General features: G+C 38.1%; 1 protein-coding gene across 2 annotated transcripts in view; it reads right to left on the bottom strand.

The window, feature by feature from the left end:
- LOC123771489 (solute carrier family 41 member 1) overlaps positions 1 to 12,071 on the bottom strand; it is a 55,452-nt gene extending 43,381 nt beyond the window's left edge. Inside the window, exon 1 of one of the 2 annotated variants that reach the window (XM_045764048.2) lies at positions 11,930 to 12,071. The gene's annotated coding sequence lies outside the window, so the exon portion shown is untranslated. The remainder of the gene's footprint in view (positions 1 to 11,929) is intronic. The other variant, XM_045764051.2, reaches the window with a different exon arrangement.
- Between the last annotated feature and the right edge of the window lie 5,749 nt (positions 12,072 to 17,820).

The following is a 17,820-nucleotide window of genomic DNA, read 5'->3' as shown; positions in this document are numbered from 1 at the left end:
AGTTGAATAAGCTCAAAGCGTAACCAACCTAGCTTTCAACCTACAAATAAAAAGCAACTCGCATGATGAAATCATATTTGCAACACGCTACAAATAAATTAAATTAAAGGGCGGAATTCCAACGCGAGAATTGTTCTTAAAATAAACAAAGAGTGCCACCAAGGCGAGTTGCCTAGTCGAAGTGGCCGACAAATACAGTTAATAGCATGCAATGTGCAATACAACCCTGGCCTTCCCGATCACTAGAATAACAAAAACATTATCAAGGTACCCATAACGCACTGCAAATATCGGCAATTAAAACCGTCTATAATTGAGCTTTGACTATGCAGTAGTGAAAGATCAGATACTCGTGAGGCGGATTTTAACCAAAAGCTATAAACAGCCTAGCCAAGATTGTCAATGAAACCCTAGTGAGGCGCTCGTACACGTCTATTCAAAGTGTTCCAAAAATGGGTGAGCCATTCTATGACTATGCAAATTATGATTTCATAATGACCTTCTAATACCCAAATATATAATGATCAAAGGTTAAGACTACCTGCAAAATCCGTCCTGCTCACAAAATAATTGTATTAATAGATCAATTTATGCAATCAGTAGTAATGCAGTGTCCTTTGAAATTCTGCAATTTCTATGAATACTGTACATGTCCCATGCAAACATACTTTTAATTTGTGTATTAATGTCTATACTCACTGCTACATCAGACAAGAGGATAGTGTAATGTTAATTAAGTTAAAAAACTAGCTTTATAAATTCATCTAATATCCCTTATCTTGTACATGAGTACCCTGCCTCATGTACTACATGAGACAGGGTACAAGCTGCTAACCCACAATGCCAAAATTCCGGTACATCAAAAGAAAAGGGTGTCTGGTTCACTCCTTGTACAAAATGTTACTATTGTAGTTGCTAACAGTCCTTATTTTATACCACCCCATCATTCACCTCAAGTCAATCTTTATCTATAAAAAGATGTCTGTCTGTCTGTCCGAGGTTGTAGGCCAGATGCGTGCAGCTAGTCTCACACAACTTTTCATGGCAATTTGTGACTGTATGGTGAGTGTCATTAGGGACCCCCCCCCCTCCCATCCTTCTAAATAGGATTAGTTCCTGTTGCTACAACCAACAAATCATATAAAGTCTTAAATGGGCGTTTGGGTTTCCATAGATTTTTCAACAGATTTTCAGTTGTCCATCACACAATGTTGTTTCAACATTACATGAATGTGGTAATAGTATAATTAACTGTAGTTACAGTGTGTGTTGTCTGGGCACATGTACAGTATTGAATTGACCCAAGTGAGTGTTGTTATAAATAAATCCTTATATTTAATTACTAGAAGGGGGGAACCCTGCAGTGCCCAGGTCTCTCTCTTCCCCACTCTTCACTCCCCTCTCTTACCCCACATTTCACCCCTCTCCCTCTGATCCCCCGTCTCCCTCCATTTCACCTCATCTCTTTCCCTCCCCCATCTCACCGTCCTCCCACCCTCTCATAATGTGCAATCCAAGCAAACACAAACTTACCAATGTTATTTTTACAATTGTTACTTTAATGCAACATTGTAACAATATTAAACAATGTTGTGGTTATGTTATATTGTGTTTATGTTATGATATTATGAAATAGCTGAATATTTTGAAAATCTCCTGGAAAACTAAATCCTCATCACTTCTTACCCTCCCCCTCCTGTCCTTGTCTCTACACACACTCCTCCCTCTTCCCCTCCCTCTTCCCCATCCTCCTTCCCTCTCTACCCACCCTCTATCAGAAAATGTAATACTGTAACCTGAATGAATAATAAATAAATAAATGTTTATTCAGGTAAGGTACATACATACAAGAGATTTTACAAAAATTGATCGATTTATAGATAGAGCTAGTACATACAATGCCTAAAGCCACTATTACGCAAAGCGTTTTGGGCAGGTAGGAGTTTCGGAATGGTAGGAGTGAGCATCAACACACTACAAGAAACACAGGCCTGATTTTATTTCAGACAAAGGAAAATCACAGGGGGTAGGGGGGTCACTATGAATGTCAATATTTCTTAAAGCATGGCATTTGAGTCAACCCCGACTGGTCTGTAACATTCCCCTACCTGCCATGATTCCTCCTGCTAAGTTGAGTGAGGCTAGTGTCTGGCCTCCAACCTCCGACAGACAGGTATCTCTTTCATGGATATAAATAATGATATTGCTGGTAGCAGAACCACTGCTTGCATTATGACGTATAAAAATGTAACATTTACACTGAGCCAAGTCAATTGGGTATTACTTTTTCTGAAGATGAGGTCTCCATGCTTGGATACAATAATCCAAGTGACTAATCCAAGCACTATGGATTTATACCATTGCATAACTGCCTTCTTTTCCCCTGAAATCAAAGTTATGTCTGACTATTCCTTGGAGTTGGTTGGCTTTTTTCACTGCAATTCCCATTTGTTCCACAACTTTCAGCGAGTTGTGTATTCAAACTCCAAGGTCCTTTTCTTTATCAATGTGCTGGCGAGGTAATGTTGCTAATTTGGTACTTATGATGTGTAGTTTTGGCCTACATACAAGGTCTTGTATTATCGATATTAAAAAAGCATCTGCTAATCTTCAAACCATTCACGGAGTTTATGTAGATATCTTTGTAAGGCCTCAACATCATTTTAACTATCTACTTTAATCTAAATACTGTATTAGAGTCATCTGCAAATTTAATAATATAGTTTGCAATACAGTATACTCCTCTATGTCCTTGCTGTATATGACAAAAAGTGTTGGCCCCAAAACGGAACCTTGCAGTGCCCCACTCACCACATTTCTCCAGATTCATTTCTAATTATAATAATAATAATAATAATTTTTATTTAGGTAAGGTACATACATAAAGAGATTTTACAAAGTTTGTTGGCTTTATAGAGCTAGTACATACAATGCCTAAAGCCACTATTACGCAAAGCGTTTCGGGCAGGATCAATTAGGATGATCCTTTGCTTTCTTTGTTTTAACCACTGTTTTATCCATTCTAGTATTGCACCATTTATTCCACATGCTTGTATTTTCCTTGCCAGTCTTTCAGGTGGTAGCTTATTAAAAGCTTCAGTCCATGTTTGCTAAATCTACTAGAAGTCCTTTGTTTGAATAGCTAGTTACCATTTTCAAAAATGTGAGCAGGTTTATAAAGTAAGATTTATTTTTAACAAAACCATGTTGCTTTGATTTTTACTAGATTATTCACAGTGAGATGGTGGATGATTCCCTCCCTTAGGATTCTCTCCATGAGCTTGCAGAGAGGTGAAACTGACCAGATTGTAGTTTTCTGCTGCTTTTTTTAAAATAGGGGTAACATTTGCATATTTCCAATGTGGGGGGAACTATCCCTTAGTCCAGAGATTTTCCAAAAAAGGAGTTTCAGTGGTAGACATACAGTAGTTCATCTCCCAGTTGCTTAATGACTTTGGATTGAATTCTGTCTATACCTCAGGCTTTTTAACACAGTATTTCAGTTTGTCAATGCTTTTCCTGGTTATATTTTATATTGCATGTTATGGGGATATCCCCTAATTCTCTTCCTTATACTGCACAGTACTCTATATATCTTTTTCTTCTAGAAGCAAAAATTTGATACAGTTCAAGAATTTTACGTATTCAATCATTAACAATAAAGTGATGTGCCATTTCAAGCAATGTTAAATCTGATAATTAAATGGCTTAATTTTCAAACATGTATAGGATTCAATGTTCTAGTGTGTATGCAGTCCCCGTCCACACACTTTTTAGTTCATGTAATCTAGCTTCCCACACAAGCGAAGCTGCTATATATGCTCGTAGTCGAGTAGCATTTGAGCTGTCACATCTACCAGTCTACTCTTCCCATGTCACGGTGGTGGGCGTGTGCATTATTCAAGCCCAGCAGATTCTTTTCGTAGATTCCTTTGGGGCCTGTCTAGGAAGAAGCAAGCAGGACCAAAGCTATCTGAAGTTTTACCATCCATGCATTTTCTATGCATATGGAGACCCATATATTCCCAGTTTCCCTTCATCTGGAAGTCTAGCCTATTCAGCAGCTGTGGCTCCTGGTAGATAACACACTCCATCTCCACTTTCATCCACCCCTTCGCTTTTTCTCTCTCCTACTGCCCTCACAACTGATGTCCACCCCCTGTCCATGCCCCACCCCCAACATTCGTCTCTGGCTGAGACTTGCTGACATCACAAACAACACTGCAACCATTGCCTATTCTACACTACGTCCCCTTCTTCCAGTCAGGAGACCCCAGACCCTTCTTCATTCTCCCACAAAGGAAAGAAGGCCCATGTTTCTAAACCCTTCCATCTTGCCTGTCCTCTTCCTGGAATCTGATGGCATCCTTTTTTCAGAGTTTGATGGCGTCCTCTTTCTGATGTCTGATGGCGTCCTCTTCCTGGAGTCTGATGGTATCCTCTTCCTAAAGTCCTCTACCCAGAATCTGATGGCATCCTGTACCCGGAGTCAGACTACATGCTCTTACCAAGCGACACCATTCTTCCTTGATTTACCTATACATAGCGTCTAACCCTGATTTCTCAGCTCACAACCTTAATTACCTCAGTTTGTTTCTACACACATCTTAGTTTCACACTTTTTCTCTCGGTCTCTTAAATTTTATTATACTGTTTGTGTCTATTATTCAATGGAATACACATAGCTCTTATATAAATTTAACTAAGATCCAGCTTGTAATTTTGAATGTGTGTGTATGTACAGTACTCAGTATGCAATCCTTGGAACTCATTCTGGTTACTTTCATGGTTGTACCTTCTTAATGCCATCTCACCCTTTCAATGGTTATTCTAGCACACACTGTTCTTTTAATTCAGGAATGATGTTCCGTTTCTCCACCTTATGTTTATGTTGAACATCCATTCCACTGCCCCCTTGAATATTCTGGTACTGTACTGTCTTTTTTCTCAGCACTGTCTTCTGGTCTTTCTTCTTGATTTTAAGCTGTCTTTAAATCTTTTACTAGTGTCATTACGTCTTCTGTGTGTCATTAAGTGTAGACATGCCTTTTGGGTTGATTTACTAATACCAGTGTCCATCCCTAACAACCTTTCATCGTTTTTATTATTGTCCTGGTCTCTGTTGAATACTGGCGAGCCTACGCACGTTGACTCTCTCACACCAACACTTCTTCCTGTATCGAAACGCGGCTAAAGGGAAAGATCACAGATCACATGAAGTTACAACCCTGACCAACATGCATTCAGAGCAGGATACTTCTACCTCTTACAGCTCATAGACTGCTACAACATGGCCTTGGATATCATGGAAGACTAGTACAGTTGATTCTTGAGATATGTTAGCAAGGGAACTCATAAAAGAATGTTAACGGAAAAGGGTAGAGATAAGCAAAATGAACAGAATAAGACTCTTACCTGTAGGATCCATATACTATACAGAGAAAAAGTCACAATTACATTTCTGAAAACAAATACTGTAATCCAATCCACACATACATTAAATTATATAGCCAATAAATTTATATAACTTGTAAAGTAGATATGATCACTCCTGTAGGTAAACATCTTTTTAACTCGCAAGCAACAGCAAAAATGTGGGAGTAAGTACAATAATGGTCAAAAGAGCACACCAACATGGAAAGACAATGAATCAAACACAAAAATTATGTGGAAAAATAAAATCACAGTTCTGAGAGGTCCTGCCACATGATCACAAGAAGAAAAAAGCACTTGGCCAAGATATATTCAACTATTACACACAGAGAACACACTAACGTGATGCATCAAATGAACAAATCCACAAGGGCCGTGACGAGGATTCGAACCTGCATCCAGGAGCATTCCAGACACTGCCTTAATCGACTGAGCTACGACAGGGTAAACAGAGTTGAAACCGAAATTCTGCTTAACTTACTGGATCCTGTAGCCTCTCCGAGGCACAAACCAGAATTTTACACAACTCCCCCCTGCACCCGAGTTTGAATCCTCGTCACGGCCCTTGTGGATTTGTTCATATTCAACTATAATAGGATAATGTCCGAATCAGGAGAGAAAAAAAAAGTGTCAAACTATTACACCATTTATATTTTATACTGTATTCAAATAAAGAAATGCTGTAGTTGGAGAATTAAATAAAACAGTTTTATTACTACAGTACTGTATTTACTTCTATGGTTCTAGTCTTGCTATTACTAGAACTATATAAAATTCTTGTCCAAAGATATTTTTGAAAATTTAAAGCTGTCACAAGAAAGCATTCTCTAGATTTTGCATGAACATCACAAATTTTGAAGAAAATAATTCAGTGAAAACAATAAAACATTCCTTTCAAGGATGATTAACAAAAAGTGAACATAGCAAATGTACAAGTAACAGGAACATTAGCCTACTAAATGCAGTGGACGGCTAGTGAGAAAGAAAGCAAGAAACCTTATATGGCATACAAACATGGCATTTATGCACTTTAAGAAAGAATATGACAAGCAGTGCACGAACAGTGCATGTCTTTAGAGAATTATCACACAAGGAGTTGGCAGAATGTTATTAAATGATGTAAAGAGCTTTTATTCAGGATGAACATTACTTACCAGTTAATGGTACAATGAATGTCTTCTTTGAGAATAATTTAGATGTGCCAAGGTTGTGCACTGTTTACAAGATTGTTCAATGTAAATACGATGAAGTCATGAGTGAAGTCAAGGCAAGAAAACTAGAGAAGGGAAGTGAAATTAGTGTGTGATTGTAATACAACAGAGTACTGAATCTATACAATTATATGTAAGCTAATGTAGATTATATAGTCCTTCTTGCAGGAAATGACAGATATATGTAACTCAGTTGAATGTTTTGTTGATGTATTTGAGAGCAAAATGATAAGAAGTGAATGTGGGTAAAAGTTAAGCCATGTGATTGATAGGAGATGACTTTCCCTTCTTCACTTTTCCTCTTGAAAGTAAAGCAACAAATGCAAATGGAGTAATGTATGCTTAGAATTAAGTATACACCTAAATGTGCATCAATAGTGAGGTCTATACCAGAGGTGGGGGTACCTTTTGCCATACAAAGATCCTATTTCACTTAGCAAAGATTTTATAAGGGTGCACACATTGAATTATACGATATGTACAATAACATATGTCACATGCTTACAGATCAAGTTTTAGTAATTTAAAATGCTTTCTAAGACAGCACCAAGTTCCATACAAAGTCACAGGTTTCCCACCCTTGATACAGTATATACAGTATCACCTTGGAAATTAATTAGACAATTAAATACTGTGATCTAATCTTTGCACTGAGAAAGATTGCTTGCATACTCTTAAATGTTAGATGTTAATTGGATAGGATCTGGTGACCCTATGTAAAGATATAAGTTGTGCATTTTGGGAAGAGATAGGTTCAGTAATGGCAAATGTCTTTCTTCACTAACCACAGAGGTGGTCTGGTCTTCCCGTCTCAAATGCCTTATTGTTTCAGCATTTTTTGGCAATAAGCATTCTGATACATCAAAGCTCTGTTACAGCCCTGCTCCTGTGCCAGCTAAGTCCACTACGGGCTCACCTTTTCCCTGCCCGAAACACTTTGCGTAATAGTGGCTTTAGGCATTGTATGTACTAGATCTATAAATCCACCAATATTTGTATCTCAACTTGTATGTACTTTACTTGAATAAACATTTGATTTGATTTGATTTATTTTGACCATAGCTCGTGCTACTTGGAACCTTCCTTTCCGAGTAGCTGAATCTTAAACAACAACAAATCAAAGCACCATAGGTCAATCTGGCAAGGCCTGCTCCACAAACCGGCTCACCATAACTGTATGTGTATACTGTGCATGTGAAACTGTTTACTAAAACTAGTTTACCCTCTTGTCTACACTTCAGGTTGGAGTGCATTTGAGGATACAGACCATAGATATCCACTTCAACTCTGACTAGTTAAGGGAGAGCTCTACAGAGCAGTTAGTGTCATTCTCAACTCACAATCGGGAATCCCGGGGTTCGAATCCCAGATAGAACAGAACTAGTTAGACACATTTCCTTTCACCTAATGTGTCTGTTCACCAAGTTTTTTTTTTTTTTTTTTTTTTTTTTTTTTTTTAGATATATACAAGAGTTGTTACATTCTTGTACAGCCACTAGTACGCATAGTGTTTCGGGCAGATTCCTGGAATACGATCCCCGCCGCGAAGAATCGTTTTCACAACCAAGTACCCATTTTACTGTTGCGTTAAACAGAGGCTACAGTTAAGGATTTGCGCCCAGTAAATCCTTCCCAGCCAGGATACGAACCCATGACAAAGCGCTCGTGGAACGCCAGGTGAGTGTCTTACCACTACACCACGGAGACTGTGAAGTAGAAGATGAAGTAGCAAATAGGTACCCGGGAGTTTGTCAACTGTTGTGGATATACATCCTTGGAAGGGTCAGTAGTTCAACCTTGGTGAGACCTCGATATAAGCCTAATGTAAATACTGTACCTACACAGACTGCCTCTCCTCAACTAAATGAAGTAAACAAGTGAATTGTATTTCCTAAATATCACCCAAATGGTGAAACAAAGATTCTTCATGGCATTGCTGAATGAGAGCAAACACATTTAATTATTGTAAGTGTTATCTACTCATGTCAATATCTATAACAATTTCATTCCAGAGATCCAGTGCACCTAGTCTAGATATTTACATGTGCATGGTAGATTAATTATCAAGTACTGGACACCAGCGTTGAAGGTTATCCAATTTGTTTTCCATGGTTGCTATAATGCAAGCAAGACAGCATTAATTATCAATTGCCATACTTGGCAACTACACTGTTAAGCCAGTCTTTCCACTAGACTGGCTTTAGATTTAATTACTAGATTTAATAACAATTTTTATACACATATTTAAAAACTAATATTAAGATTTCCCTGAACCTTGAATAATCTGCAATCCTAAAATTCCTAAAAACCTTCGAGAATCACATCCCACTACTGTTATGTAATTGTAACTAATACAAAGCCGTACATACAGTAGTACCGAGACCTTCCACAAGGTCAAGTGAGAAAAACAAGACATGGGACAACTTTGTGCATAATCATTACAATGATAAGGCTCCTCTTTCATAATTTAGCAAATCACAAAGAGACAGGGTTTCACTTTCTTGTCTGGTTCAATGCAAGAGCAATGCATATTCTTTGCTCGTAAGAGACAGTACTACACGAAACTACTAGCGGTACCTAACTGAGGTCATGACAATATCTGCAATTTCCATTAAGATACAGCTTTGTGTTAATTTACAAATCACTGCAAAAACATTCGTATCCAACCAACTATATGTAGCACAATTATGAAAATCAAAAGCTGTTTTTACAATGCTGAAATAAGAAGATAACTTTTTATGTGAAATGAAAGTGGGTGATAAATTTTAATCTTGGAACAGTTATAAACAAAATAAAAGTCTGGGCAAAATAAGTTCTGGGTAACAGTATTCAGGGAAGGAAAGGGATGGCCAGGAAGAATAAAACTGGAGAAGATACAATACAGTTAGAGGAAAGGAGCCGGTTGGCCGAGCGGACAGCACGCTGGACTTGTGATCCTGTGGTCCCGGGGTCGATCCCGGGCGCCGGCGAGAAACAACGGGCAGAGTTTCTTTCACCCTATGCCCCTGTTACCTAGCAGTAAAATAGGTACCTGGGTGTTAGTCAGCTGTCACGGGCTGCTTACTGGGGGTGGAGGCCTGGTCGAGGAACGGGCCGCGGGGACACTAAAAAAGCCCCGAAATCATCTCGAGATAACCTCAAGATAACCAAGATGGTGTCCCATAATTCGTGACAGGAAGCCTCTTTGGCTAATTTCCTAATATGTTCAGCTTTTTATTTATTTTTTTTACTATTCTCCTGTCTTGTAGTAAATACTGAACTGTTAAAAGTTACTATTTAGTTTTTTACAAAGTTTTTATTTTAATAGTGTAACCAATTTAGTAGTTCAGTTAGATCATTTTCTTCCCGAGATATTTGTGGCTTATTGTAAACTGATTTGTCCTGGCCATGTGGTGTCTCCCTGTGATCATGTGGCAGGATCTCTCAGTACTCAAGGGAGTGTTTTAATAACATTCCTTTAGCCATTTCAAAATTTTTAAGCTGAAAAGATGTCTTATTAGGTAGAGAAATCAAGGTAAACCGTGAAGGTAAAAAAAATGAGGTATATTAGCATGCAAGAAAAGGTTAAATAGATTTAAATAAGTGAGCAGGTCTAGGAGTGCAAAGTGAGAAATGCATCTGATGACAATGGGTCAAAGTTAAAAATATTCTTGAAATCAAAGCATATGTTAGATAAAGCTGCTTATAAATAGTTTATCCAGTAGCATAATGTGGCATATTTGTAGTGTTTGCATTGTACTCCTTACAGTACTGAATATCCATATATCTATGAAGATTAAAGATTTATGCAGATTAATGATTAAACAAACAAAACTAGTTTTTCTTCTTCCTAAAATTTTTATCTTTTCCTTCCCTATTAAACCATCAGGTACTATGTATTTAAAATGCATTGTTTATATATAATTTTGTTGTCTAAATATGAGCAATAACGTATTCTATTATTTGGGGCCAAAACAAAAATTATAATATAGAAAAATTACAAAACACTTGGTGGACTTGAATTTTTGTAAAAGAGAACAGGTCCTGTCTCAATAAATTCATACAGGCAAGGTGCTACTGCATATCTTACTGTTGGCGATATGCTACATAGTCTCCTGAGCTTGGCACCTTCTTTTGATAATTACTTACTTACTGTATATGCATATGTAAACTACATTACCTACGTACTGAGAAGAAATTGTGACAAGTTGGTGTGCGTCGACTTCGAAGTGTACCGATATGAAGAACCCCTTGTAAGCTGAATCCAAGATAGCTTCCTTCAATCAGATGCAAATTAAAATAATTTCCACTTCTAAATTTGTTTAGGATTTCTATTTTAATGTTTGGCTACAAAAATACCTTCTGTACACATGCGGTGCATCATTGGTGGCAATAATATAACTTGGATTACATGCAATAAATTGTAACACTAGGACACAAGTCACATCATACACAAGACTGACAAATTTTAAAACCCACCTAACCTTATTCTACTTAACCTAAACTTACCTAACTTATCCAAAGCCAAACAAACGTAACTCAACCGAGCCTAACACAATCTAACCTACAATATTCAAAGTTTTAACAATTAGAAAAAGAACTTTGTGAAAATGCTTGTGTTTGATTTGACTGGTTTGATTAAACCCATTAAAATTGGTTTAACTCACCAGCTAAAACCTAATATTATTAACACACAGGAGGCCCTTGAGTTTTATTATAAAACTAGGTAGAATTACCTTCACCCCCCTGAAAAATCCATGCATTTACACGTTATTTAGACCTGTTAGTGAGGTTAAGGTAGATTAACAAAATTATTAACTTGCTGTACTGTACTTGCAAAAGCTTAATGTTATGCGGGCAGGGTGTACTGCCCTCATACTCACAGGCATGGTAGTGACCGATATTTACACACTGGTAACAGCACAGGTGTGTATATACTGGTCCTTACCACCATTTACACACTGGTAACAGCACAGGTGTGTAAATACAGGTCCTTATCACCATTTACACACTGGTAACAGCACAGGTGTGTAAATACTGGTCCTTATTACCATTTACACACTGGTAACAGCACAGGTGTGTAAATACTGGTCCTTATCACCATTTACACACTGCTAACAGCACAGGGATGTAAATGCTGGTCCTTATCACCATTAATATACCCTCTTTCCTCCCTTCACCGAGATGCAGTTTAAAATTATTCGTGTGTGGCATTTAATACATTGCGAAACAGGGTTAGAGAATATAATATAAGGGGGGAGCAACCCCCCCCAAACTCAAACGTAGCTTAATATTTCGATGCTGACCTCCATCCTGTCACAAGTGAAGCATAATTCCAGGCCGAGTTAACGATATATCTCCTCAAGTGGCACTAACAGCAAAATGACAGCTTGCTCGGGGCGGCCAGCTGGTTGCTTGCGTGTAAACAATGCCAGGCTGACCAACCCTTCCCTCCACCTGCTGCCTCCTCATATCACACAATGCACCCTTTTCTACCCGTTTTGGGGCATATTAATACCTATATAATGGTAGATACTATTCTTTTTGGATCATTTTGATATGAAGGTTGTATAGATTGATTTAGATTTGATATTGTTAGGAAGTCTCCACAGTTTGTCTTTCTTAGATAAGAGGATGGATCGGTGTTGAAAACTTTAAGGGGACTCTCTTATAATTCTTGAAACTTGCTATTCTCGCGTTTATTGCATTATATACGGTATCTATTAACTCTATATCTTTACAATAGGAGCCAAATGTCAATAGCTCACTAACAATTGCAACATACAAAACAAATTTAGGATATATATGTCCTAAACTTATAACCAAATACAAAAGATTCAACTCATGACTCCAGCATATTGCGATAATATAAGTTAATGGAAGCTTCCCGTGTCTCCGTTGTAGAAAGAAGTGCTGGACCCTTGACAGGGCGACACCTGCGCTAGCCTGGCTTGACGCTTCCCTCCTAGCCAATTCATCCATCATCATCACTAGCCTGTATCAGTCCACACATGGATGAAGACAATTGCTCTCTTGTGTATCCACGCTTCCCTGCCTTGATCGAGTTTGTCTTGCCCTCTGGATGCCTATACACAATTATATGTATATATATACATATATTTTATGTATTCTCATTGATATATTCAGTTTAATAGCCTGTTTGTCCACTGCTCTCTTTGCTCTTCATCATTTCACAATTTCTAACTTTTATAATAATAATAATAATAATTTTTATTTAGGCAAAGGTACATACATAAAGAGATTTTACAAAGTTTGTTGGCTTTATAGATAAAAGCTAGTACATACAATGCCTAAAGTCACTATTACGCAAAGCGTTTCGGGCAAAGCGTTTTTTACGTCGTGGGGGTGAAAACAAGGCAGTAGCAAATGGAAAAGAAAACGAGATAAATATATAGATAATTTCATTCATTTTATTTTAATTCCTTCCACACTACATACTGCAGCATCACATTATAACCAGCATACACTACTAAAGTAACGATACATATCTTTTAACAGGTCATTCATGGCACCGTGGTAGACCCTAATTTGTATTTATTTATTTATATATATACAAGAGTTCTTACATTCTTGTACAGCCAAGACATCTTGGTCGCCTCAGACCCAAGTGGATTTTCTATAATAATAATTTATTTCCAAGAAGGTACAATATGGGTTTGTAAGATTACATAATGGTATTTTTACATTATTTCAAAGCCACTAACACGTTAAGTGATTTCTTGTGAATAATAATTATAATAATTTTTTTGTTTATAACAAAACATTTACATTTGTTATATTGCATTATATACATACATGATACAGCATAGTATGAGTACATGGTATAGCATTGTATACATACATGGTACAGCATTGTATACATACATGGCACAGTTTGGTATGAATATGTACATACCTCAGTAGTGTATACAAACATACTTCTGCACGATATGAATACATATCTCAGCACTGTATACGTACACACATAGTACAGCATTGAATACATACAAGATATGAATATAAGTAGTACAACACTGTATACTTACATACTATAAATACATAGTACAACAATGTATACATATGCATGATATAAATACAAGTACAGCATTATATACATACATGGAAGAACCCTATAATACTGTGTATTGTAAAGGTGTGTACACATTCACAGTATAGGGATCTAAGACAGTATAAACATGCTTTGAAAATCACAACCAACATTCTCTATTCGTTTTCACTGCATGTAGCCCCTTTAGGAGCTAAAGCATGCATTTAATTTAATCAAGGACGTGTATACCATTAATCAAAATTCCAGTCGGCATCTCAGTAGGAACAGGAAAGGTACTTTAGGACGCAATAAACTATAGATTGTCATGGCCAAAAATTGTGTTTTGTTTTGTTCTTCCTAGAACACCTTCGGTTGAAATGAAAGCTAAAATGTTAATTTTGTCCTATTGTCGTACCTTGTTGGGAATTTAAACATCAGACAATGTGGGTATCTGAACTAGTTCATTTATCCATTATTCAGTATCAGGTTTTCACCAGAACGCGATCTGCCTATCATAAACGTTACATTTGTTTAGGTACTTCAGTAGGTCATGTAAGTTTATGTAAGTTTATGTAGTGTACACAATATAGCTAATCATCACTGGGTTAAGTTCAACATGGTTGGGTCTGGCTGGTAACACAATGGGTAACTTCACAAAAACCTTACTTTTGGCTAGGGGGGAACCTTGATAAACCTTTCAGAACTTCAGTCCCCGACAATGGGACTATTTTACCTGAGTTTTACATATATTCAACAATCCGAGGATTGTGGTCCCCTGAACCTATCATGGGCCTCTGTAACCTTCCGAACATACATAGGCTATCATAAGTGAGTTGTTTTTCTTTTAACTAAATCACGTGACTACGATGGCTATAGCATGGTTGGAATCCATCAAAATTGCACATTTTTAAATGAGTGTACTTCACAAACATAGGTCTAAGTTAAGGGTTCCGAAGAGGAAGGCAGCTGGGAACAGAAAAATCATTGATCAAGGCGGTACAAAACAAATCTACATTAATAACTTGTGCACTTTCCACGTGTACACGAACAGAGAGAGCGCCCCGGCCTAGTCTAGGTCAAGGAAGCCAGAGTATGTGTGTGGACACAACGAATTGCTTCCTACAGGTAAGTTGCTGACCTCTATAAACTGTGATTTAGCAAGCCTATTCAACACAAGATATAATTATTTTATATTTTGGTTTGGTGTTGTCTTATCAAGAGCCTACGGGTCATTAAGGCTACCATAATAGATTACTGACCAATTAATGTATTAATTGGTCAGTAATTAAATACATTAGGCTATTTAGTATATACATTAGGCTTCAATATAGTATACATTAGGCTTCAATATAGTATACATTAGGCTTCAATATAGTATACTTTAGGCTTCAATATAATTCCACGAACTAGCAGTCTCACTGTATCAGCCAATTACCAGAATCTAACCAAGTTGATACTTTTTGTTCCTTCTCACTATCGCCCCTCAATCAAGAACAGCACACCGATTATAGTTGCACGTGTAAAACCTTTGAATAATGGTGCTCAATAGATTATGGTTTAGAATTAATGAGCAAATGTCACCTGATATTAATGGTTTTACAATGGGTAAAGGTGTACACAGTCACATCACAACATCCATGGTGTTCAAAGGCTCTCTCTCTCTCTCTCACACACACACACACACACACACACACACACACACACACACACACACACACACACACACACACACACACACACACACACACACACATACACACACACACGCACACACGCACGCGCACACAGTTTGTGTGTGTGTATACTCACCTATTTGTGCTTGCGGGGGTTGAGCTCTGGCTCTTTGGTCCCGCCTCTCAACCGTCAATCAACTGGTGTACAGGTTCCTAAGCCTACTGGGCTCTATCATATCTACATTTGAAACTGTGTATGGAGTCAGCCTCCACCACATCACTTCCTAATGCATTCCATTTGTCAACTACTCTGACACTGAAAAAATTCTTTCTAATATCTCTGTGGCTCATTTGGGCACTCAGTTTCCACCTGTGTCCCCTAGTAACAGCCAGCTGTTACGGGCTGCTTCCTGGGTGTGTGGAGGAAAAAAATAGTTAGTAGTTAGTAACAGTTGATTGAAAGTTGAGAGGCGGGCCGAAAGAACGACTAGGTGAATACATACACTGAGTGGATAGCGTCTGGGGTCCTGAACCTAATGGCCCAGGTTCGATTCCCGGCGGAGGCGGAAACAAATGGGCAGTTTCTTTCACACTGATGATCTGTTCACCTAGCAGTAAATAGGTACCAGGTAGTTAGACAGCTGCCACGGGCTGCTTTCTGGGTCTGTGTGTGTGTGTGTGTGTGTGCGTCTGTTAGAGAGAAATATATGTAGTAGATATAATAGAGGAAAATAGATTGGTTAGAAAGGCGGGGTCCAATCAGACACAGATAGTAAATAAACTAGTAAATATATATATACACACACAACATTTATTGACTTGAAAAATGGCTTTGCTATTGTTAACAAAGACGCTACATGATTCGTATTAGTTAGAATGGATATATAAGTTCGTTTAAAGCAATGGCCACAAGACACAAGGTTACCTTAACCTTAAGTCCTCTGCAATGTTTTAAAGACTCCGAAAGTGAAACTAAATTAATGCAATTAAGCACTCCTCAAGGTGAAGTAGTAAGACTGCTCAATGTACTAATAAAAGCCTCACTAAAATCAATCGCAACAAATCCCCATAAACATGACTATTAGCTATGCAGATGATGTCTTTTTACATATCGGGGCAACATGTCCTCTCAAATAACTCATCTCATATTGATGTCTATATCCCCCCCGAAGGTCAAATACAATGTACTATAAATCCTTGCGGCTCACAACCAACCATGTTTTCTATGCGCGGGTCTGTCGGCTAGGTCAAGTGTTTACATATAGGTCATACACGACTTCCTGTCCAGCTTTTCCGTCTTCCAAGGAATGACTTTCCTCCTTGCTGGTGGTGTCCACAAGAGAGAAGGAACCATAGAACATTTCTTCCTTTATTGCTGTAGTAAAATGCAGTCCCCGTGGCGCAGTGGTAAAAAACTGCTACGCTACGCGAGCCCTTTGGCCTGGGTTCATATCCTGGCCGGGGAGGATTGACTGGGCACTAATTCTTAACTGTATACCACTGTTCACCCAGCAGTGAATGGGTATTGTTAAACGATTTGGCGGGTCGTATTCAGAGGAAAATTAGGATTAAGGACCCACCCGAACGCTATGCGTGCTAGTGACTTTACATGAATGTAAAAACTTTTGTATATAACAACAAATGTATCTATTGTACCTGGCTGGAGTTATTGTTGTACCTGATGGGTGCTCGCCTGACATAATGTTTAGTAAGCGACTGTGACTCACTTGTATACAGGTCGGTGTAATGTACTCTCTTATTTGCTGTATATTTTAACTTTAGTTTACTTGTGTAAAGGAGGAAATGTATATGTTTATCTCTCAGAATGTTTGGTAATACGTTTATTGTTTGTGATGTGTGTCTATGTATGTATTAACACGATGTACTAAATGGGGTGAGAATAGCTTGAGCTACCTCATCCCTTTGTGTGTATTTTACCTCAATAAACTTATTTCAATTTCAATTTTCAATTTCAACTTTAGTTGATTATGCAATTTGCTTATCATAATAGTGAATAGAAAGTGCTTAAATTGTATATGTGTATTGTATATTATATGGCTTGGTGTTATTTAGCTGAGAGTCATTAACACTAATGGCCTCAACGAGGACAGGAAGCCGGCGGCTTGTCTAGGGTCCTCCCCCATTTGCCTTGATCAAAATATGATTATTGCAGGATGTAACTGTACTGTAATTATTTGATCAATAAAGCCACACGTCTGGCAAATGATTACCTCAATTGGCCACGCATTTACTCCGCTAGAACTTTCCTTCGCAGCAACAACCTACTCAACCTTCATATTCTAGCCCCACACGCTTCCCGCCACAGATTCAGCCCCACTCCTGTGCCAGGTAAGTCCACTACGGGCTCACCATAGCTCGTGCTACTTGCCCCACTCCTGTGCCAGGTAAGTTACGGGCTCACCATAGCCCGTGCTACTTGGAACTTGTCCTGAGTAGCTGAATCTATAACAACAAC

This window comes from Procambarus clarkii, chromosome 76 (assembly GCF_040958095.1).
Source record: "Procambarus clarkii isolate CNS0578487 chromosome 76, FALCON_Pclarkii_2.0, whole genome shotgun sequence".
Lineage (NCBI taxonomy): Eukaryota > Metazoa > Arthropoda > Malacostraca > Decapoda > Cambaridae > Procambarus > Procambarus clarkii.
The sequence above is the reverse complement of the archived record's forward strand: the minus strand, read 5'-3'. Positions and strand labels throughout refer to the sequence as shown.